Source organism: Plodia interpunctella, chromosome 21 (assembly GCF_027563975.2).
Source record: "Plodia interpunctella isolate USDA-ARS_2022_Savannah chromosome 21, ilPloInte3.2, whole genome shotgun sequence".
NCBI classification, from domain to species: Eukaryota; Metazoa; Arthropoda; class Insecta; order Lepidoptera; family Pyralidae; genus Plodia; species Plodia interpunctella.
This window is the reverse complement of record NC_071314.1, coordinates 6,471,672-6,493,015: the sequence shown is the minus strand read 5'-3', so window position 1 is coordinate 6,493,015 and position 21,344 is coordinate 6,471,672. Positions and strand designations below refer to the sequence as shown.

The following is a 21,344-nucleotide window of genomic DNA, read 5'->3' as shown; positions in this document are numbered from 1 at the left end:
TGACTGAAAACCAAATATTATGACAAAATTTTAATTGCCCCGTTAAATGCATGGCTTAAAATTAATATTTGCTTTCTCTCATACTGTGTCTGTTTTATTTCATTTTGCTATCATATCATCTATCGGGAAATCTAGATATATATCTACTAGCGGACCGTACCGGCTTCGCTCGGGTAAAGTATATAACATAAAATTTGACGTGGAAAAAGTATCTGTGTGTAAGTTTCATTCTTATCCTTACATATTATAAAACAAAGTCCTCTGCAGAGTCTGTCTGTTTGTTCGCAATAAACTCAAAAACCACTTAACGGATTTTCATGCGGTTTTCACCAATAGATAGTGTGACTCCTGAGGAAGGTTTAATTGCACAAGTTATGATGTTCTTACACTAGCGAAGCCAGGAAGCGTCGTCTATTTCTCGATAAATGATTTTAGTTTGTCTTTAAGAATAGTACAGATATTTATTTTAACTAATATTATAAATGCGAAAATAACTTTGTTTGTTACCTCTTCACGCTTTACGTATCTTCTTAACCAATCTTCTTGAAATTTAAATGTACATAATTAAGTATGTAGTCTGAAGTACTGAAAAGGACATAGGGACCTTTCATCCCGAAAAAAACATAAATGGAACATTTGTGGCAAATTCACGTAAGGGCGAAGCCGCGGCCAAAAGTTAGTATTATAAAGTTTACATTCAGTCAATCCAGTCTGTCTGTATAAAACTAATTACAAAACAAAAAGTCCTAAACATGTTCACAGCGAACATACAGCAATTTGCGATTCATGGACCGCATTCAAAATTAGGATTTGTATGTATTATTCATAAACTTTTTGGTGGTAACGCGCTGTAGTTCTGCAGTTTTGCATTATTTAGTGCATTTGAGTGCAAAATGTAATTGAAATTATTATAATGAATCGTATTATATTCATTGGACCAAGTCATTTGTTATGTTCATCATATTTTATAATAGCTGCTTAGTGCTTAATGACCTACTGACACTATAAATGCGAAAGTTTGTGAGATTGACCGATTGCTATGAAATTTGGTACACGGATAGAATATAATCTGGAATAACACATATAGGGTACTTTTTATTCCGAAATTCCCACGGGAGCGAAGCCCCGGGGCGCAGCTAGAAATCTATACATGTAATAAAACCGTAAGTGGGCTATGTATTTATATTTGAGAATTTAGTATTTCAACTACTTATCACATATTTTGCGAATAAAAGCTTTATTTTTGATATATACATATATTTCGACAAATCACACAGATTGAGCTAGCCCCAAAGTAAGTTCGAGACTTGTGTTATGGGATACTAACTCTACGATACTATATTTTATAACAAATACATGTATAGATAAACATCCAAGACCCGGGCCAATCAGAAAAAAAAAATTTATGACCCGACCTGGGTTCGAACCTTGCCACTGAACCGAGAGGTACCCACCTCTCGGTTCAGTGGCAAGCACTTTATCACTGCGCCACCGAGGTCGTAAAAATCTGCCTTTGTTAGCGCTTCATGCAATAACTACTAGATAGATTTTGATACGGTTTTAACAGTTGTGTAGCGGATGGTCTACTTAAAATCTGGTGTAGGTTTGATACGTTGCATATAAAACAAAAAAAAACTATGGCCGTGGTCACAAGTGTTGTATTTGTTGCAGTCAAAAAAATACTACGTGTTACTAATTAAAAATACTATTCTAATTATAAAATATTTTTTAACAACGACATATTTATATAATTATTTGTTAGACAAATTAAACCCCCCCCGCCCTCAAATTTCAATATTAACATCGCTACAACTTTTGAACAGCTGAACAGATATTCATGAAACATGCTTAAGAACACTCGTGATAAAATTATCTATGTCACAAAAAAAAACTAAACGAAAATCGGTTCATCCGTATGGGATGCCACAGACAGATACGTAAAACTTATAACACCCCTATTTTTCCGTCGGGGGTTAAAGATAGATCAATTAAAGTGACAATTGATTGTCGTGTTTCATTTTGTTAAATACATTTTATTTTAAACACAGGCAAACATAATAAAACTCATGTTTCTTTCTTTTAAGAGTGCAGTTAAAAGAATTCAAAGGTAAAGCAACAATAAAAAACTACAGTCTGTTTTAAAATGCAGTTCTCCAGCGGTCATTAACCCCGAGGGCTGCAACCGTGAGACACTGCAAACGGACGGCTCGCCGGAAATTTCACGTCTACTTCTAGGTATTGCCGGTTCCGGTTTTTGCACGTATAGAGTGTACGTCTTTATGTCTTTAACTGTAACATTGGATCAGGCTTCTAAAGTCGTATTAATTAAGGATTTATTTTATTAATTACCAGCGGCTCGCCTCGGCTTCGCTCGGGTAAAACCAAAATAAAAAGTAGCCAATGTCTGAAGGTTTCGCCTATTTCTGTGTCAAATTTCATTAAAATCGACCAAGTGGTTTTTGAGTTTATTCATTACAAACGAAAATACAAATCTTCCCTCTTTATATAATAATATATTAGCATGGATATGATATTATTTTTGATTTTTTTTTTAAGATTCTTATAAAGGAATTTACATTTGACTTATACGTGAGAACACATCCTATAAAAATCAACAACACGTACAGTCAACAGCACATCAAGTTACCCTGCATGAACCTATGTAGAGCGGTAATAGCGGCGAGTTTGCAATGAATGTGCTGTTGACTGTACAATATCTAAAGAAGTACCAAAGTAGCACACGCAATAAAATCAGTACTCTGACATTTTCAACAAAAAATATTCAGATATAGTCTTCTTTTCGACTGTGATAATGGCAACACGGGTGTCAGATTTTATTCAAGTCGCCTAAAGGTATTTGACATGATTTATACGATTACCTACCACGTCTATTGGCAAGTAATCGCACACGGTAGTGAACTTAAAATGTTAACTAGTGTGCTGGTTTCCACGTCATGATTCGGGACTTCGGCAAGTGGTGGTCTATGAAAACTACCATACTTGAGACAGATTGGTATACAAATTAATGTGGCATGTGGGTGGGTTTGAACCGTCGCTTTCCCTTGACCTGAACAATGTTATCTGACTATTTAGATTTACTAACTATTTATTTTACATATATCTGTTGAATGTAGGTACTATACTAAATTGTTGATCTGAAGCATATATCTATTTACACCAGAATTAATCTTTACAGAATCCGATCCTTCAGGTCCCTATTCCCACTCGAAACTTCAAAAGGTCATAATGTTCACTCCAAAGGTTTAAAATACAGCAGAAACCGCGATACAAAGGCTCTCAACATTGGAATAGTATCGCTGCTGGAGAATAACCTAAGGAGTGCTCTCGACATAGATTCACAGGGGCCTACCACTGGCTCTGAAAAGGATTACGCAATATGAACTTTATTTTTCTATCTCTTTGAATTTCTGTTCGCCTGGTAGCCAAACATGCCACTATACTGTGTTTTTATAAAGACCGACAGACAAATAATTATATATATACATTATTTTATATTACTCCGAACGCTCTTATAGAACTTTCAGGATCTTCTTTGTGAGTGGACTTTGGCGTTTTAATTTGTGAAGGCCAGTTACCTCCCTATCGCCACAGCATAGTTTGTGGGGTTGTACGTACAAGTACATGCGTGTCCAGTCGAGGGACACACAGGACACCACATTACACAGGACGTAGTCTGTGGAGGCGACACATGAGTGTATAATTTGTAATGAATGTATGTTTTAACACAAAACCTAGATTTTTGTCATAACTAGCATTACTCCCGTAGGAAATTCAGGATAAAAATGTACCCGATGCGCTATTCTAGGATATATATTCTAACCCTTGTACCAAATTCCATTCAGCAGATTTCACATTTGCCATCAAACTTTTTGCATTTACGATAGTACCAGGAAATAATGACATAAACATACATAATTGCCAGCATACGAACTGGCGTAGTCTCGATAACTCAGTTAGCAAAAAGTATCCCGGATACACATGGACAGGGAGCACACGCCCGGTTCAATTCCCGCTCGATTCCAGAATGATTTCATCTCTTTATTATTTTCAGAATTACACGAATAACAATGGTAGGGCACTCGTTATAACGACCGTTTCTGATGCAACTGATAGTTAAGTAGCAGCAGCATCCAAGTCTCGGTGGGTTAAAAACTTTGCTTTTAAGGTGACATGGAAATTCAGATGGTAGGGATTAATTTAAGATTTTAATTTGTTTCTTTAACTTTTTTTACAAAAAAAATGCAAAAGGGCGGACTTAGAGATACCTTTTATATCTTATTCTTAATTTATAACTACATTTTGTCAATTCAGAAACACAATTAAATGACTTTTATAACACAAAAAGATTTTTCAAACTCTTCTAAGCAAATCCGTGTTTTATATAAACCTGTTATTTTCTTTTTGGAAATTTATGTTTTTTAAATTCACCGTAGGATCTTTTGAATTGATTGGACATTATAATTGATTGGAGGTTTTAATAGTAATTTTAATTGATATTTAATTATTTTTTTAACAAACCAAAAATCTGTGTCTCGTCCCGTGTGCGTTGTAAGTGTCGCCTTTACCGTTCTTTTATTCTGTACATTATGCGTCATATTTTATGCTTTTATACACGAATTGGATATATGTCACGCCTTTATGCAAAATTTTATTTATAGAAGCACGTATTTTGCAAACAAGTTAGAGACAAATATAACATAAAAAATTTTATACCGATAGTCACTATTTTAAGTCACTTTATCACAGTCTGGCTGTACTATAAGCTAAGTTTGCTAAAACCGACTTTGTCCCTTCGGCTTCGACCCATTTACCGTTAACCGTGTATTGTAAATAGAAGCGGTTTTAGCATGACGTAACAATGCTTCTGCATTGTTACTTCCATTTTGTGGTCCCCTGCGAGCTTGTTATGGCTGTGGACTAAGGCTTTATTGAAACAACTTGCTTTTACTTGCGACTTCTCCCGCGTTTATTTCGTGCGTCCGCCCATAAGTTATTATTGTCAATGTCTCGGGTTCTAAGCAACGTATTGCGATGAAAGCAATTATCAGAATTCAAATTAGTACATCCGCAATACAACTATGAAAAAGTTTTTACGTGATGCACGAACAAACATAAATACAGACCGACGAAAAATTAAAAAAAAAAATGTTTTGGCTTCTATTAGTCACATAAAGATCCCCCGTAAATAACAGATGCCGACGCGAATGAAAAAACATAGCTTTTATTTACCGCAATTATATGCCAGCATTGTATGCCCAATCCGCCAAAATTAGATGAATTACGATAGTTTCTAGCTGACATTATAAAAGCGAATCGAAAGTGACAAATATTTATTTAAAATGATTTCTATTTTTGTTAGTTTCATCGTATTATTAGAAGCTTGTGAAGTAGGTAATTTAAAATAAACACCCGTATCGATTGAGGGCGAAGGCCCGACAATGCGATTCCATTTCCTTTAGGAAAAGGCTTTGACACGTTTATTGCAGATTTCTTTCGGGGAAAGATATCGTGGCTTTCGAGAAATACTTTAGATACATTGACAAGGAAATATGCTACGCATATTTATTAGGAAATTTTAGAGATTTATTACCTATAGAGTATAATGTTAGGTGAAGTTCGTTTTCCATGAAATCTATGGGTGAATTGATTAAAGTGATGTGAGTGATTCATTAAATATTTAGCTACTTTCTAGCACATCTTAGTTCCTATCGCGACATTTTGCAAAAGAGACCAAGAGACATTTTACGACTAAAGGTCGTTTTGCGAAAGCCTGTGCGGTCATAGATTTGACGATTATGCTTCTAGAACGTCCCCGTGTGAAATCATGGTTGAGTCGCATTTCATCTACTTAAATACTTATCTCAAGTGTCTCAATAGTCAAGGGTGAGTCTGAAGTAAAACATAGACAAAAAAATAAGTAATTTAGTCGAGGGTGAAATAAATACTAATTTGGTCAATTGGTAGCAGCACACCAATGATAGTACCAGGCGAACATGAACGTAATAGAGCAGTTCGTTTATTAGTATCGTTAGAAGACTGGCACGAACTCTCGTGAAGTCCTTCGAGAGCGGCCGCAGTAATAGAATAATATACTAGTTGTTGTTGATGTCCTTGTACTTTTCCTGTAATTGACTTGGCTAATTACGTAAGAAAAAGTATAGTAGGGTTCACAAAAAACGCTTGAAGATAGTGGAACCACATTTTCTTAAAATTATTTATTAGTTCATGGGAACTATCTTTATTCACTGCCAATTTTAACATATACACAGCCTATAACTGCTGTAGTATCCATTACGTCGTCTCATTTCTTCGTTTATAAACACGACGTCATTTCATTTTCATTGTTGAAATTACTTCCTTCGATTAGTAGCAACGAACAGTTTGTTCAGTTGAACTCAACAGTTGAATGTCGAAAGAGATAAAAATGAGCAGGCATCGGTTTTTTACGCTCATGCGAACGAAATTTACTGGTCGTTTTTCACTTGTTAGCTCCAAGGTTATTGATCCATTCCACGAATGAAAGTTGTTACGAAACTGACACAGAAAAGGAACGGCTGTATAACTAATTAAAAATATCTCTCAGAGATACAGCGCTAACCGAATCGTGTATTCGGTCCGCTGGGCATGAACTTGATAAACATTTTTTAACCCTCGACGCAAAAACAACAAGTTTGACCACTGAGTGTGTCTGTCTGTCTGTGTACGTGGCACCGTAACTCAAAATCGGTTCAGCCGTTCATAAGTTGTAGCGAAATTAATATTGAAAGTCGGAGGTTTTTTAATATGTCTAACAAATAAACTTGTTACTGGCTGTATCGATTTAAAATGATTTTACGAGACGAGTACAAGCTAAATTAGATTTAGTTTAATTCAGTTACTGAATTGAAATTAGATTTAGTTTAATTCAGTTACTGAATACACGAGAATAGGTACAATTTATGATACACAAGTTATACCCGCGGTTTATCTTTCGTTGTAATAATTTAAATTTGTTTTTAATATACATAGTAGCGCCACACTTTATAAAGGGCCTTGGACTATCATACTTTTTCAAATCTTACGGAATCCGCGTACTTACGTGATAAAAATCCTATGTGTCCAAGGTATCAGTATGTATGTTTGTTATTCTTTCGCGAAAAATCTACTGGACAGATTGTTATGAAATTTGGTACACGGGTGGAATATAACCTGGAGTACATCGAGAGTGAAGCCCCGGAGCGCAGCTAGTGATTAATAAAACTAAAATACTAACCAGTATTTTGTTATGCTAAATGTGAGCTTTTATATTTCTCAGTGGAAAAACATGCACTTTTGCTCTAGGAAATGTTTCATTTTAGACGTTTTATTTGTCTTCCTTTCGTTGAATTGAATTCAGTTGAGTTTTTGAAAAGCTAAAAATCTAGGTCGGATGCTTTCAGTCGGTACTCAAGCAAATAAAATGGCGCTTTTCATTTTGAAGTTTACACAAAAAATACGTAAAACCGTACGCGCAAATATTATGTAGACATAATTCAGAAGTTTTTATTGTCAAATTTCACAAGCTGAATTGTTAACTTTTATAATAACGTTATTCACTGGAAAACTAAAAAAATATAGATACAAAAGCAAGGTATCTATAAGAAATAAATGAATGTATATTTAGACAAATCTTCTCTTTCGACAAATCTTTCTTTTTTGGTTTAGTTTATCCGTATGGAAAAGCAAAGGGATCTAAATTTAGAAGACAAGAAATCGACTCCTTTTTAATGTACGCATCAAACGTAAATAAACAAGGTATTTTGTTCGAAACAATGGAATTGTAAATGGGTAGGCAAAACTAACAAAAATTATTTTTACAGAGGTTACAATTATGAGCTTTAAAAATACAAAGAGATATTGTACATAGAAACCTATGTTGCTTAAAATATAGAGAGTTTAGAAGTCTTAAGTGTACCTACTGGTCGAGTGTCTAGACTGTGACATAAATGATATGGATTCAAATCGTATTCGTGCCACGGACAGTGTCAAATTGTTTTCAGAAACCACCTGTTGCTTTTTTTCGCATATTTTTTTTCCAAACGTGGCCGCTGAATCAATTACCTTTAGAGTATAAAATGATTTAATTATTTTTTGTCTACGGATCTTACATAAAAACCTTTTTCTTTTCAGATCCATGAAAATGACGTACACGATATCTTTTTGCTCGTTCGTTATTTAATCCATATTCCGTGCCCGCCGAGGTGTTCCACACGCTCCGACAGATAATCGTGTTTGATCAGCACTCATGCGTGCGAACGCTCGTGTGCGCCTACCCTTATGTTCTATTTTTGAACGTACGGTAAAATATGCAAAGTGGTGTGAGAGAGCGTTGAGATATACCATTAGTGGTTTATGATTGCCTGGTAAATCGTTTACACCTTCATATGGAGCGATATGGAGAAGGTGTTATGTTTCTAATTTATTCATTGAGGTTGTAATCACTATCAGGGAAACATAAAAATCTATCACACCTACCTTGTTTTCGCTGTCTATGGCTAGGCTCATAGGAGCAAACATATAAATATGAAAACATACAACAACTTGACAGAGCGGCGACCAAAACTGTATTTTTTTTGTAAATATTTCATTTTTACACAAACTTTTGTTGTTGTCGTTAGTGTGACAAAAATTAAGTCCGTGCAGTAAACTGATGAGGAGTTCCTTCGGTGGTAGCCGATTTTGGATGCATATTATATTTTGCACATCACAACAAAAGATGTATTCATTGACATCCAAAACTAAAAGGTAAAAAACCTATATTAATAATTCTTGAAAACAAAAAAGCGAACGTCTTAAAAAATAATATTTATTAAAAAAAAATAGTTGCTGAGCCAGGTTAACATAAGCGCACAGGTGTTCATAGTCACGGCACCAATATGATCCTGCATTGTTAGAAGGGTCAGTCCTGAGAAGGGTTGTGTCAACAAGCCTTCCCGAAAATAGCCGTTTCAAAAGCAAGCGTGGCCTCTAGTAATTAAGTTGTCGCTTTTGGAAACTTGAAAGAAATGACGCTTGCTTTATTGATGTACAACAAGTATGTTATTATCTGACCTATTTTTATTTTGGAAATATAGTTTTAAGCCAAAGCTTAAATTTTTTATGCATGTTAACTATTTGAGGGTTAATTTTTGAAAAAAAAATAGCCTTTAAATTAGTTCAACGGTTTAGACGTGAAAGCGCACAGACAGACAAACTTTTGCAGAAATATCGCATTTATAATATTAGTTATTTCATAGAAATAGTAATGCAAACGTAAATACATTAACATATACTGGTAATTAGTACGGTATGGTTATCTAAAAAAGTAGGGAATTATTAAATAAAAACAAAGTTTCGAGTGATCGATTTTTATTAGGACAAATCACACAGATTGACCTAGCCCCGAAGTACGTTCGAGAGTTGTGTTATGGGATACCTACCAACTCAACGATACAATATTTTATAACAAAAATTATTGTTTTGCGCTCGTTTAATTTCAATAATAAAACGCGGAAAAATAAATACTCACAAAAGCCTTTCGCTCGCAATGGAGCAATTACAAACGGCATGGTTAAAAATACCGAAAAATACCGATACCGAACGCAAGCCAAATTACGTTCATGTGTGAGAAATACTACAGTAACAATTTTTTTATCGTGTAATGAAAAAATCCCGCGCCGCATCTACCCGATGGATAGATAAGGCACGCTAGATGTTATTACCTAACACTTTCTCCTTTTTCTACACGCGCATAAAAAGCTTCTATCACCGCAAGTAATTACGATGCTACGTAAAAATGTACCTATACATACATTATTACACACTAGCGGCCAGTTATCAATCGGCATCCGTTGCGTAGTTTTAAAGATCTAAGTATGCATATGACGGACAGTTGGCTAGACCGACTTTGTTTTATACTATGTAGTAATAAGTCTACTTTTTTTCGAGTGTGTTAATTGCTAACACCGATGTCATATTTTATTTTCAAGTCGCCTAAAGTGATCTGATATGACTAGGTACCTAATAACGAAGAGAGAAATATAAACATTTTTTTTACCATAACGTAGGAATTTCAGTGTAAAAGAAACTAGAAATTTTAATTTCATGAGTCTTTATTACACCACTTGAACAAAGGACTCGGAAGGGCTTGAAATGGCGTCGTAAAAAGTTTTTATCTTCCAAGATATTGTCCTTTTTGCTCGGCGACAGGCTAAATCGTTGCTATTACCGAGCGCTGCACTCCAAGTCACTCATAACTCTGGTATATTATTTTTGACAGCCATGTTTGTCAGAAAGGAGTGTAATGTGTCAAATTAAATCATAATTTTCGTCAAAACTAAATTATTTAATCATCACAATTTTTTTTATACTTCAGTTGACGTGTCCCGCTGCTGGGCAAAGATCTCCTCCTTACTACTTATACTCTTCTTTTCCATCCATGCATGCAACCAGAACGTCAACCCTCTTTGGGGATGCTATTGATGCCTATCAGCTGTTAAGGCATGTGTCCCTTAGTCGCTTCGTACGACGTCCACAGGAGGATTTAGAGTGAAGAAGGGCTTCCAGGGCGGGGCAATGTTCCACACGCCAATAATGTCATCAATTTATATACAAATTTATATACGAGTATATAAATTTCGTGCCACAGTGTTAGTATATTTAGTAGGCTTAAGAATAGTATATATAAGTTATTACTTTTGCCCGCGGTTTCGCACGCGTGAAATTAACGCACGCGTGTTTTTAAAAGGAATCGAAGTAAAATTTCAGTTATTTTATCGCGTATTCTAAGACTGGTATAATTTATTAATAACTATGATTCAAATTCGTATTTTACTCATTTTTAGTTCAATTCCCCGTTTTCCGCTATTATTTCCGCTACGTGTCTCGTTCCGAAACTTGTCCTGTCCCGTTTTTCTATCTACTTTTTATATAACAAGCCGTGATAGACCGTTGTTAATAAAATTTGTTTCAACTTAACATTAATTGGATTAGTTCCCATAAAACAGTATTAATTAGCGAGGGTACCTGGAAACGGACACGGGACCTGTTTGCACACGGCCACCTAAAATGTTGTGTACATATCATTAGCCTGATTAGAACCGTGCGGCGAAAGGTAGGCGAACATTTCAATGTTGATATAAAATAATCATATTCATAATAAAATGTTCTATATCAAGCTCAATGCAAACCCCGACTATATTTATTCCAAGAAACTTAACAGCAAAGACGATAAGAAAGTCTTAACTTTAAATCTAAAAGCTGGCTTAAATTTATTTAACCACATTGAACGAAGACGGCCACAATATTCAAGACAGAATTATGATTTACGTCACAAAGCTAGCCTCAACAATACGGAGGAAATCTGCAAAAATAAGCCAACGCTTGAAATCTGGACGTATTCTGCCGAGCTATTGTTAGCTCCGCAAAGTTTCTGGCTCCCTAGTAGAATTTACTGAAACTACGCTTCTTTTCGTTAAATTTTAACATTGAAATAGTTAACAACAAAGCAAGTCGCGTTTAAATTAAATTTTGTAAAGAAATAATATTATGAATGACAAAACTGAATGCCGGAATTGCGGAAATCAATTTGGCACATATTGTCGGCTTCCTGTACACCACCTGGGCACCTGGGTATTAATTAATAACAAGACGCACGCATGGCCGACCGTTTGTCCAGATATTGCCAATCAATCGTGGAGCCTGATCGCATCGCATTTGCATTTATGGTGGCCTAGTAGCTTGATTGCATTATTGTTACACGGATATTGCACCCAGAGGTAAATTTTTACGCTATCTCCAAAAAGAAGACTAATGTTTTAATATTTCGTTATTCTATTAGACGCAAAAACATTTAGAATTTTTGTTTATCTTCTCTGCAAAAAACGAAATGGCGTATCAAAATCAAAGGCAGCGTATAAACAGACCGGCGATAAACAGTTTCATTAAAATGGCGGGAAAAAAATGGCGGTTTAATTTATTTTCGATCGCAACGGATTTGACGGCGTGATTGATGATTCTGGAAAACAAATGACAGACACTTTTCAATCGACGACGACAGAATTGTCTAAATTTTTTGTTGTGTCTAATTTTAACTGGCCCGTGTACGCGTAATTTGCTTCATATCATAGCACAAATCATATATAGCACAGCAAATTATTCGTAATAATTAGTCTACTATATACTAGTAGTATGTAGTAGACTAATTATAGTATCTAACTTATTTATGTTTTAATAATATCGATCTGGTATCAATTTTAACTGCACACTGCAAACCTGTTCGCCTTTTCCCAATAAATTTTCTATAAAGGTTGTGCAAAAACACGTCTCACACGCCGTCAGTTGAAGAATTTTATTTTATTCGTATATGGGGGGTAATGTCTTAGAGGTCCTTGGTACTATTCCCAGTGCGGGCAGATATGTGCACCTACGATCACAAATATTTGTCTGCGGTTCTGGGTTTGTGTCCATCGGACCCGCTATACAAGTCTTATGTCCATTTCCAAAGTATTTTTAATGTTTATTTTCTTCATTTTCCAGTTGATGATCAGTTCTTCCTATATTCTTTGGGTTAGTACTCTCCTATTGATTTTTACGACATTTTTGGTTATCAAAGCTCTTAATTATTAAATCATAATAATTTGACTTTAATGGCTATAACTCGATTTAAAACTTATAGTATTAGAGTTTATTCACCATCGTCTAGATTTCTATGTCAACAGGCAGGCAATTATCCTAGATCAATAAACAATAATGTTTGTTTGTTTATTTCTTTCTTCAATCCGGCAGTGAGCGGGCAATTTCCCCGTCTCACCCGTCAGCGCCAGATGCGCCGTTTTGCCCCTTTTGTCCCGCATCGCGTCTATCACTCCTTGGGGCTACTATATTTTATTAACAAAATAGTTTTGTACACGACCAATATGGTAGATTAGACAAAAATTGAAAAAATAAAATATTTAATCTGAGTAACATGAGTATTATGTTTAATATCATTATGTCAATTCATAGACTGTTACAATGCAGCTGTAACAAGATTTAAAGATTTTTGGATAGTCCATTTGAAAAAGTAATGAAATCATATCAAAATTAATTTAAAACTTATATTATAAAATCTTTGTGAACATTTAACCAAATCGTGACGTGTAATAACACATTGTATGTGTTATTTAGAATGGAACGTTTGGACGAATGAGTTTAAAAATGTGTGGTTTTATTTTTGTCATATCTTTGAAAGCATTGTATAAATATTGGTTCGATATGCAGTGGCCTGTGGGTGCTAGATGATCTTAATTGAGCTGCTCAAATAATATCCGAGATTCTCAGAGCCAAACCAGATTTTATTCTTTTTTAACAGTGAAAGTCGTTTTTATCGAAAGGAATGGGACAAAAGTTAATGAACCAACGTTAAATTTAACTTTGCTACCAGGAGAGCTGAAGGAAGGAATAGATTAAGGTAAGTATAACCGAGTTGAAGATATTTGTAGATCCTTTGTCCCCGGTGTTCTCTAAATTTATTCCGTAGCAATGCTAATGAGTTTGATTCTAGAGCTCTTGTACTGGCATGATCTCCCAGTACATCTAGGTGGTTAATTGCTCGCAAAGTTTCTAAAGAAAGAAAAGAAATGATTTTGAATAAAACAGGATACGCTTTTCCTGCGGTCGTATCGACGATAATTTTAATATTACAATTCAATTGAGAACTGTCCAATTTATAATATTGAGGTTAGGAAATTTGTGTTACGTACATTTACACAAATTTTCTAACCTCAATATTATACCTACCTACCTATTACCCACACACTATTAGCGCTAATTACGATGTTAAAATTACATTATCTATGATGTAACCATAGTGAATACAGTAATTTACATTTATACGATTATTTATTGGCTTGTTAAGTAATTAGCAATAGTGGCCATTATATTTATGGCCGTACATTGAACCTACCATTGTCGTTACCATTTGAAGTTTACATACAAACTGCAAATAAATTTACCAAACCAATTTGAAGCATTAATTTACCAAATTGGCATCGAACTTTAATCCTTTATTAGCTTTGCATACAAACATCGTATTTCACAGCTCAATAATATGATATGTTCCTTTTAACACAGAACAAAACTTCATTTTTTAACTCCTGTCGTGTGTAACGTGTTAAGGCTTTCGTGGTATCATAGAAACCAAATAGAAGGCTTTGAAAGAGAATTTAATCGAGAGTGTTCTTAATTATGTTTGGGAAAGGTGCGTTTCGTTTGGAAATCTCTTTTCTAGCAGATGAGGGGATTCCAAAAACTTGGGACTTAATTAATCTTTTGAAAAGTATCGTTAGTTATCTATTGATGCTATGAAACGTCGAAAACGCAAAAATAGTTAAAGAAAGGATTTATCCTTGAGTTATTTAGTTATGAATTAGTTTACTCCTTGAGCAATTTACTTACAATTTATCGATGGTCAGACAGCCCCATATCATTATTATGTAAATAAGTACTTGGTAAATAAAAAATAACCGGAGTTTTGAAAAACAGCCCAGTTCGAGTGGTGCGATCGGGAACAATGCCCGAATACCTTTGGGAAATTCCCGTTGACAGTACTAGGGGATCAGAACCGGCAAGGAGATTGGGAATACAGTAATTTCATTATTAATTTGTTCGCCAGACAGAAACGCGTTGACGTTGTTGTTGAAAAATTCAGATGCGTCAGGTGGTCGTCTGAGTAATGGAGATATTGATAAAATTAAATTGTTCTTTTTGAATAATGATATAGTCAGTACCTATAAATTATCATAAGTACAGTCAATCCACCCATCCAATGTGGCCCGCATTGTGGGCTATGGCTCATTGTTCTTATCCATCCATATGGAAGGACAGTGTCCCAGCAGTGGGCAATATTAAATGGTACATGATCATAAAACTAAACTATAATAAAACTATCCTAATTTTGACTGTTCCAATCACTTAAACGAAATAGCTTCTCTCTGTATATCTTTAATACTACGCAACGTCTATTGATGCGGATTTGTGATTTGTTTTTTAGTGTGATTTCAAAGGAAGTTTAAACTATAAAATTTAAAATTTCATTCAATTTGAACCAGTAAAAGAATTTTAACTTGTTAAAGTTTCTTGATTTGTCACTCACTCACTGACTGACCGATCATCAAAAGTCTAAGGCATTTCTAGCAGACATACATACAATAAAATTGAAGAAAGGCCAAATTTGTGGATTGAATTTTTTTAAATTCTTCATGGAATATACTTAGTTACTGATATAGATGACGAAAATATAGTTTTGGAATTTTTTGTCTGTCTGTCTGAACGCTCATCACTCGAAATCTACTGGACCGATTTGCTTGAAATTTGGTATGTAGGTAACATGGTTTGGTATGTTGGTAACATGGATCTCACAACTTTTTACGGTAGAAAAACTGAGCTACGAGACTTGGGTTTTTACAGCATGTTTTGGTTTTACTGCATCACCTTTCAGTTGACTGACAGAAAAACATATAGGTTAAAACCTATGTAAGTCTTTTTTAAATGATCACTTTAATAAAATTAATTCTGACGACCTCGGTGGCACAGTTGTAAAGTGCTTGCCTCTGCACCGAGAGGTCCCGGGTTCGATCCCCGGTCGGGTCATGATAGAAAATGATCTTTTTCTGATTGGCTCGGGTCTTGGATGTTTATCTATATATGTATATGTTATAAAATATAGTATCGTTGAGTTAGTATCCCATAACACAAGTCTAGAACTTACTTTGGGACTAGCTCAATCTGTGTGATTTGTCCTAATATATTTATTTATTATTTTTATTATTTAATTACCTAAGTAAATATCCGTGAAAATTAGTTCCAGTATTTTATATTGAATTAATCCCAAAAGCGGTCGCGATTGACATATAAAAGCACTGACTTCAACAATAATGTACAAAATCATTCACGTCAGTGCGATGGAAATGTATATTATTTCAAAATCAAAATCAAAATCAAATCATTTATTCAGAAATTAGGCCTTCACGGGCACTTTTTCACGTCATATTCTAAATTAAATGATGTTTACCCAAGCTACAAACTACTAGCATTTCGGAACGACCACTGCTGAGAAGAAATGCCGAAAGAAACTCATTCAAACAGTGTTGGTCCCTATTATGCCGGAAGGGCTTACCATTTTTTAAATATAAATTCGGCCATCGATTCCTTGCTTTACAACACGACCCTACTCAGCATCACATTTCCTTTCCTTTGACCTTTCTTTATGAGATGTCTACCGTAAAATCGCACATGCAGCACTTTAAATGCGATAAAAAATGAATATATATGAACAAAACACATAGATGGTGTCCACAAGTGAGCGAAGTCTACTAATCAACTTGGGGCAAAAATACATTTTTTGTATGCATGTATGTATATTTGTAACGCGATAACTTTCCCCAAGTTGATTTGTAGACTAAAAGGTAAGGAAATATTATTTTAGGCACTTGCAAAATATTCACAAAAGAAAAGTGTCTAAATTACATTACACCAATCTTTTCCTTGAATATGGAATGACAAAAACCTCGAAGTGTGACTTTATTAAATAAAAAGTAATTCTGAAAGTTGGGTGTTTGCGATTCTGAAAGTCGTAAATCATGGGAAAGCTCACGGAAAGCTCGCTATGGGCTGTTAAAACTGCTCTCTATGAGTTTACGATTGCTATAAATCCACTTGTTCTTAGACGCGTTCGTTAAACGTAGTAAAGCTAACACTTAAAGATACTCTTATTCAAAATGCGTCTGCTATTGTTTAGATTACTGAATTTATAATTACAGGATTCGTATTCTATACAAAATCACTTTCGTAGTGTACAAAATGGGGGCAAATATGTTTTTAATTTTCTGAATTGACTCACCAATCCATACGTACAGTCAACCGCACATCAAGATACCCTGAATGTACCTCTATTGTGCGGTAATAGCGGCGAGTTTGCAATGAATTTGCGTAGTTTGATGTGATGTTGACTGTACATAATTAAGCGAAAAAGGAACGTCAGTCGTGTTTTTAATTTTTTTTTTAAATTGGTTATTTTTATTCTTGTACATCATTTGCACATCAATAAAAAATAATTTATTTCAGTCTTCCGTCCGATGAGCCATTACAAATTGAATTAATGTAAAATTTAATTTGTCACTCATATGTACATACAAATAAAACCGCTAAAACTTTGCATGCAGGCGACTGTACCACATATATCAGCTCCATAAAACAGCAGTAAATACGGAATTGGCTTGAGGCAAGTTCTTCAAGTAACGACGTAATTTTGTTATACTTTTATCACTAAATAAAAAGGCCTACGAATAAAATACTGTTTTTTTTCTCATATATAAATATTGTACTAATCATTTTGTTTGAGTAGCGAATTATAAATATATTATGATTCTATTACATATTTATTGATTGATGACATAAATTTCTTATGAAACTAGCGTTTGACTGCTTCGTCGCCCGCTAAAATTTCCCTATAAAAAGAAGGTTTTATACCGTATTCTGCAGGAAGTGGTAACATTTATTTGATTTAAATTAGATTTCATTTAAATCAAATATTTCCATTTACCGTGTCTTATACACTCTTACGGTACGTGTCCTATTTCCCACAATGTGTCCCGTTCTGTTTCCCATAACGTGTCATTTCTAATTTTTCCTGAACACAAACGTAAAAAAAAAAATATGGTGTCTCACTTTAAAAATGACGAAATTCATATAAATTTTACATATTTAAAATAAAGACGATATTTTACTATACTATAGCTAGTAGTATTTTATGATGTGTCTCCTATAGCAGATTATTATCAATGGAGAAGAGGTTGCTGTCACGGTAAATGTGGTGTCGCGGTAGTAAATAAATCTTCATGAGCCGTCATCTTATAATGAGTTTCGTGTGTGTTTGACAATTTTCAGCCGAAATATGTATTTTTTTGACGAAGCGAAGCGAAGGTTTTTTGAACTTATACTTACATTTTGAGACTCAAAAAACTTTTCTGAAAGCAACGATTTTTATTGATTCGATTATAATATCATTCAGGTACCTGTTCCAATTTAGTGACCGATCATTTTCTCTCTATCTCTCTCATCTGAGCGTTTTCCCGGTTGCTTCATCAGACGTTTGAAACTGAAGAAGCAATCAAAATACACCCAGTCTCCGCTTCCTACTTTTTTCTTTATTTTTCACAGTATTGATAGTTTTATTATAGTATTGATAGTTAGATTAGTTTTCACAGTATACAGGCATTTTTGGAATAGATCACCGGACAATATATTTTCATAAAAAGTTTTTTGTATGTGAAAAATTCTAATTCTCTTCATTTGGAGCTCCACATACACCGCAGCTATTCTCCATTCAGGATACCGAATATTAAAACTCCCATAAAGCTTGAACAATTTAAATATTAAAACATGCCAACAACGTTATCAAAAGCTTACACAATTTTAATTCTTTCTTAAGAGGCACTTTAATATATCCTCATAAATTACGCTTCAAAATTAATAACGCGGTTCCGAGCGGCGGCTTTGTATAAAATTCGCGGTGTTCTTCGACACGCGGTTTTGATAACAATTTTGTAAGGTTTACTTACCAGAACGTATTTCACGCTTGACAACTTAATACTGCTACTGATCACCTGAAAATGTGGTTTTTTTATTAGGTTTTTGTCGGAATATTCAAGCACTGTTTAAACTGAGGCGAATCCGATTATTTTTCGTTTCACAATTTCGGAAAACCAGAGGTTTTTGATAGTGAGCTGAGGTATTTTTATGAGAGACAATGGGTTCCAACTCTCAATGCTTCGATTTTACAGTTTTTTTACTCAAAAGAGAAAAGATAAATAAGATTTTACATATATTTTCATGCCAGAATAATATATATATATATACTATATCAAAGTTTTTATCAAGAATCAAGCTATAACCTTTTTTTTTGATAACAGGTCAAGCTAAATCAGACACAATTCGCGGGCGAATCGCGTCCCTCGTCCCGCGTGGGATTCCCCTCAGTTTGAACAGAGCTTCACAACATTTGCTATAAAGAAGTAAAAGATATTCTTTTTATAAACATCACAGATGAGGCTCTAGCGGACTCTTCAAGATGTAGAGAGACGTTTGCGCATAAAATAATGATTAATAGGTACATACAAAAAGAGAAATGAATCAATAAATTTATTTAAATAACATGAATGAATATGCAGAATTTTGTATAGTAAAAATAAAATAAATGTTACTACTACATTTCCACGAAAAATTTACATCTGTATTTTCAATATTCCTAGACCAATTGAAATTACCTTTTACATGTAATACGATTCGAGAAATAATTCTGAAATCGCTAGAGAATTAAATATTGGACGTAGTTTGATCCAGTTATGTTGAAATTAATTTCGTCATCTATACGTGTGGGATTTGAAATTGGGAATTGAATTTAAATAGCTGGGCCTTCATTCATTTGAATTTTAAAATAAAAATAAATTAGTACAATGTATAAAAAAATAAGTGACCCTTAATTTTGATTTGAAAAAAGAGTAAATAAAATATACTCTTTATAATACATTTACAAAAACGAACTTACAAAGTTTGATTACAACTAGATTATTATTTTTTTTTAATATAATCGTACTAAATTTATTAGGTACTACTGCTATTTATTGTATATGTGTAATAAATTATTTATGTGTGAGAGTTGTATGTGTGTAATAAAATGCTCTTGATTCACAGTATTAAAATAATTTTTGCTACCAGGACGTCATGACTCGGGTAGCAATCGCGCGCACAGTGTCACCAATAAAAATAACACCCTGACTTTTGTCTGGCTGAATGCGATATCAATATTTGTGCTGCGTGTGACGTCATTAATTGCAATGCTACACACAGATCGTTATACTGGCCAATGAGTTTTGTCTATGAGGGCCAATATTATGTTTCCTTTTTTTCCAAGATTCTGTTCTAGGGGAATAGTCATATTTGATTGCATTGTGAATATTTAGATCTACAAAGATAGTTTCTCACATAATAACATATTATAAAGCCTCCTTTGTCGCGTCTGTCTGTCAGTTTGCGAAAAGCTCTAAAACAACTGACGAATGTTTAGCTGTATACTCGTAATCTAATATGTTAGCGAAGCCGAGAGTGGCCGCTTGTAAATAAAAAAAAAACTTTAGTGTCAATCTTTGTTGCAATAACTGCCAATCTTTGTTGATTTTTATTTGTCAAAAACAACATTTCCTATGAGGCAGCGTAACGTCAACCGCGTTAGGCTGCCGTAAAATCATTGTTAAATTATCAAAACATCAAAGTTTCTTTTTTTTTTCGCAGAGAAAAAGAGAGAGATTGGAAAAAATGCAATGATTTTTCCATCCATGTGTCCCGTGCAACCCGACCATATTGCGCTGTAACAAGGTTGTAGCCAATCTCTGCTATATTTGTTCACGGGAGCATGTCCCCGCATAATTCATAGTTACTTTTATCTCAACTTGCACGATGTATGAACGATTTGTTGGATGAATTACGTGACAATAACTACGAACCTTGTTACAGAGACGGGCATCAATCGAATAAAGTTTTATTTGAATATTTATTTCCATAAAAAAATATTCGCGAAATTTTATTCGCGAATAAATTGGCCACGATTGAAAAATCATGATATTATGCATGATTCAAATAACGAATAAAGTGACGTTATAATTTTCATACAGGTAGGACATATTTTTTGGATGGTCAACTGAACACATGCGTATTGACACTAAAAAGCGTTGTCTTCGTTCATCTAATACATTTTAATTAAACACACCTTACATAAGTGTTCTGTTTGAAAGGCTAAGCGTACCTACTCCCATTAAAGAATATAAATTAGAAATTACTGAGCTGACCTCTGCATCCAAAGCGGATAACAAAACTACTATACACAGGAGTATTAAATTATATGTAAATCATTCATAGTCCTTACTTTAGGCTGTGGTTTTAGTCCAGCGGGAGATATATGCAAAATTCGAATGCAATTAAAAAAATAATTATCGCGCTAATTTTTTCAATGTTGTTCCTAATCATACAAATGCCATCAAAAACATGTAAAAACCCAAGTCTCGCAGCTCAGTTATTCTATTTTTAGTTTTTGTTGATTTTGATCCACTCATAAACAAAGCCATTTTAACGGCAAAGTTTTCATACATTTTATACAAATGCCTTTTGTCAGATTGATTCAAATAAAATTGTCATAAGGCTTACCAAAAAGTTGGTAATTACTTAATTATTTCAATTAGATTTAAAAGCTTACAGTACTTTGACGTTAAATTTAACAAAAAAATAAAACGTTA

General features: G+C 34.2%; 1 protein-coding gene across 2 annotated transcripts in view; it reads right to left on the bottom strand.

The window, feature by feature from the left end:
• Window positions 1-21,344, bottom strand: part of LOC128679315 (uncharacterized protein) — a 71,382-nt gene that overhangs the window by 24,117 nt on the left and 25,921 nt on the right. Inside the window, exon 2 of one of the 2 annotated variants that reach the window (XM_053761453.1) lies at window positions 18,618-18,662. The exons of the other annotated variant lie outside the window; for it this stretch is intronic. The gene's annotated coding sequence lies outside the window, so the exon portion shown is untranslated. The remainder of the gene's footprint in view (window positions 1-18,617; window positions 18,663-21,344) is intronic. 2 annotated transcript variants of the gene reach the window in all.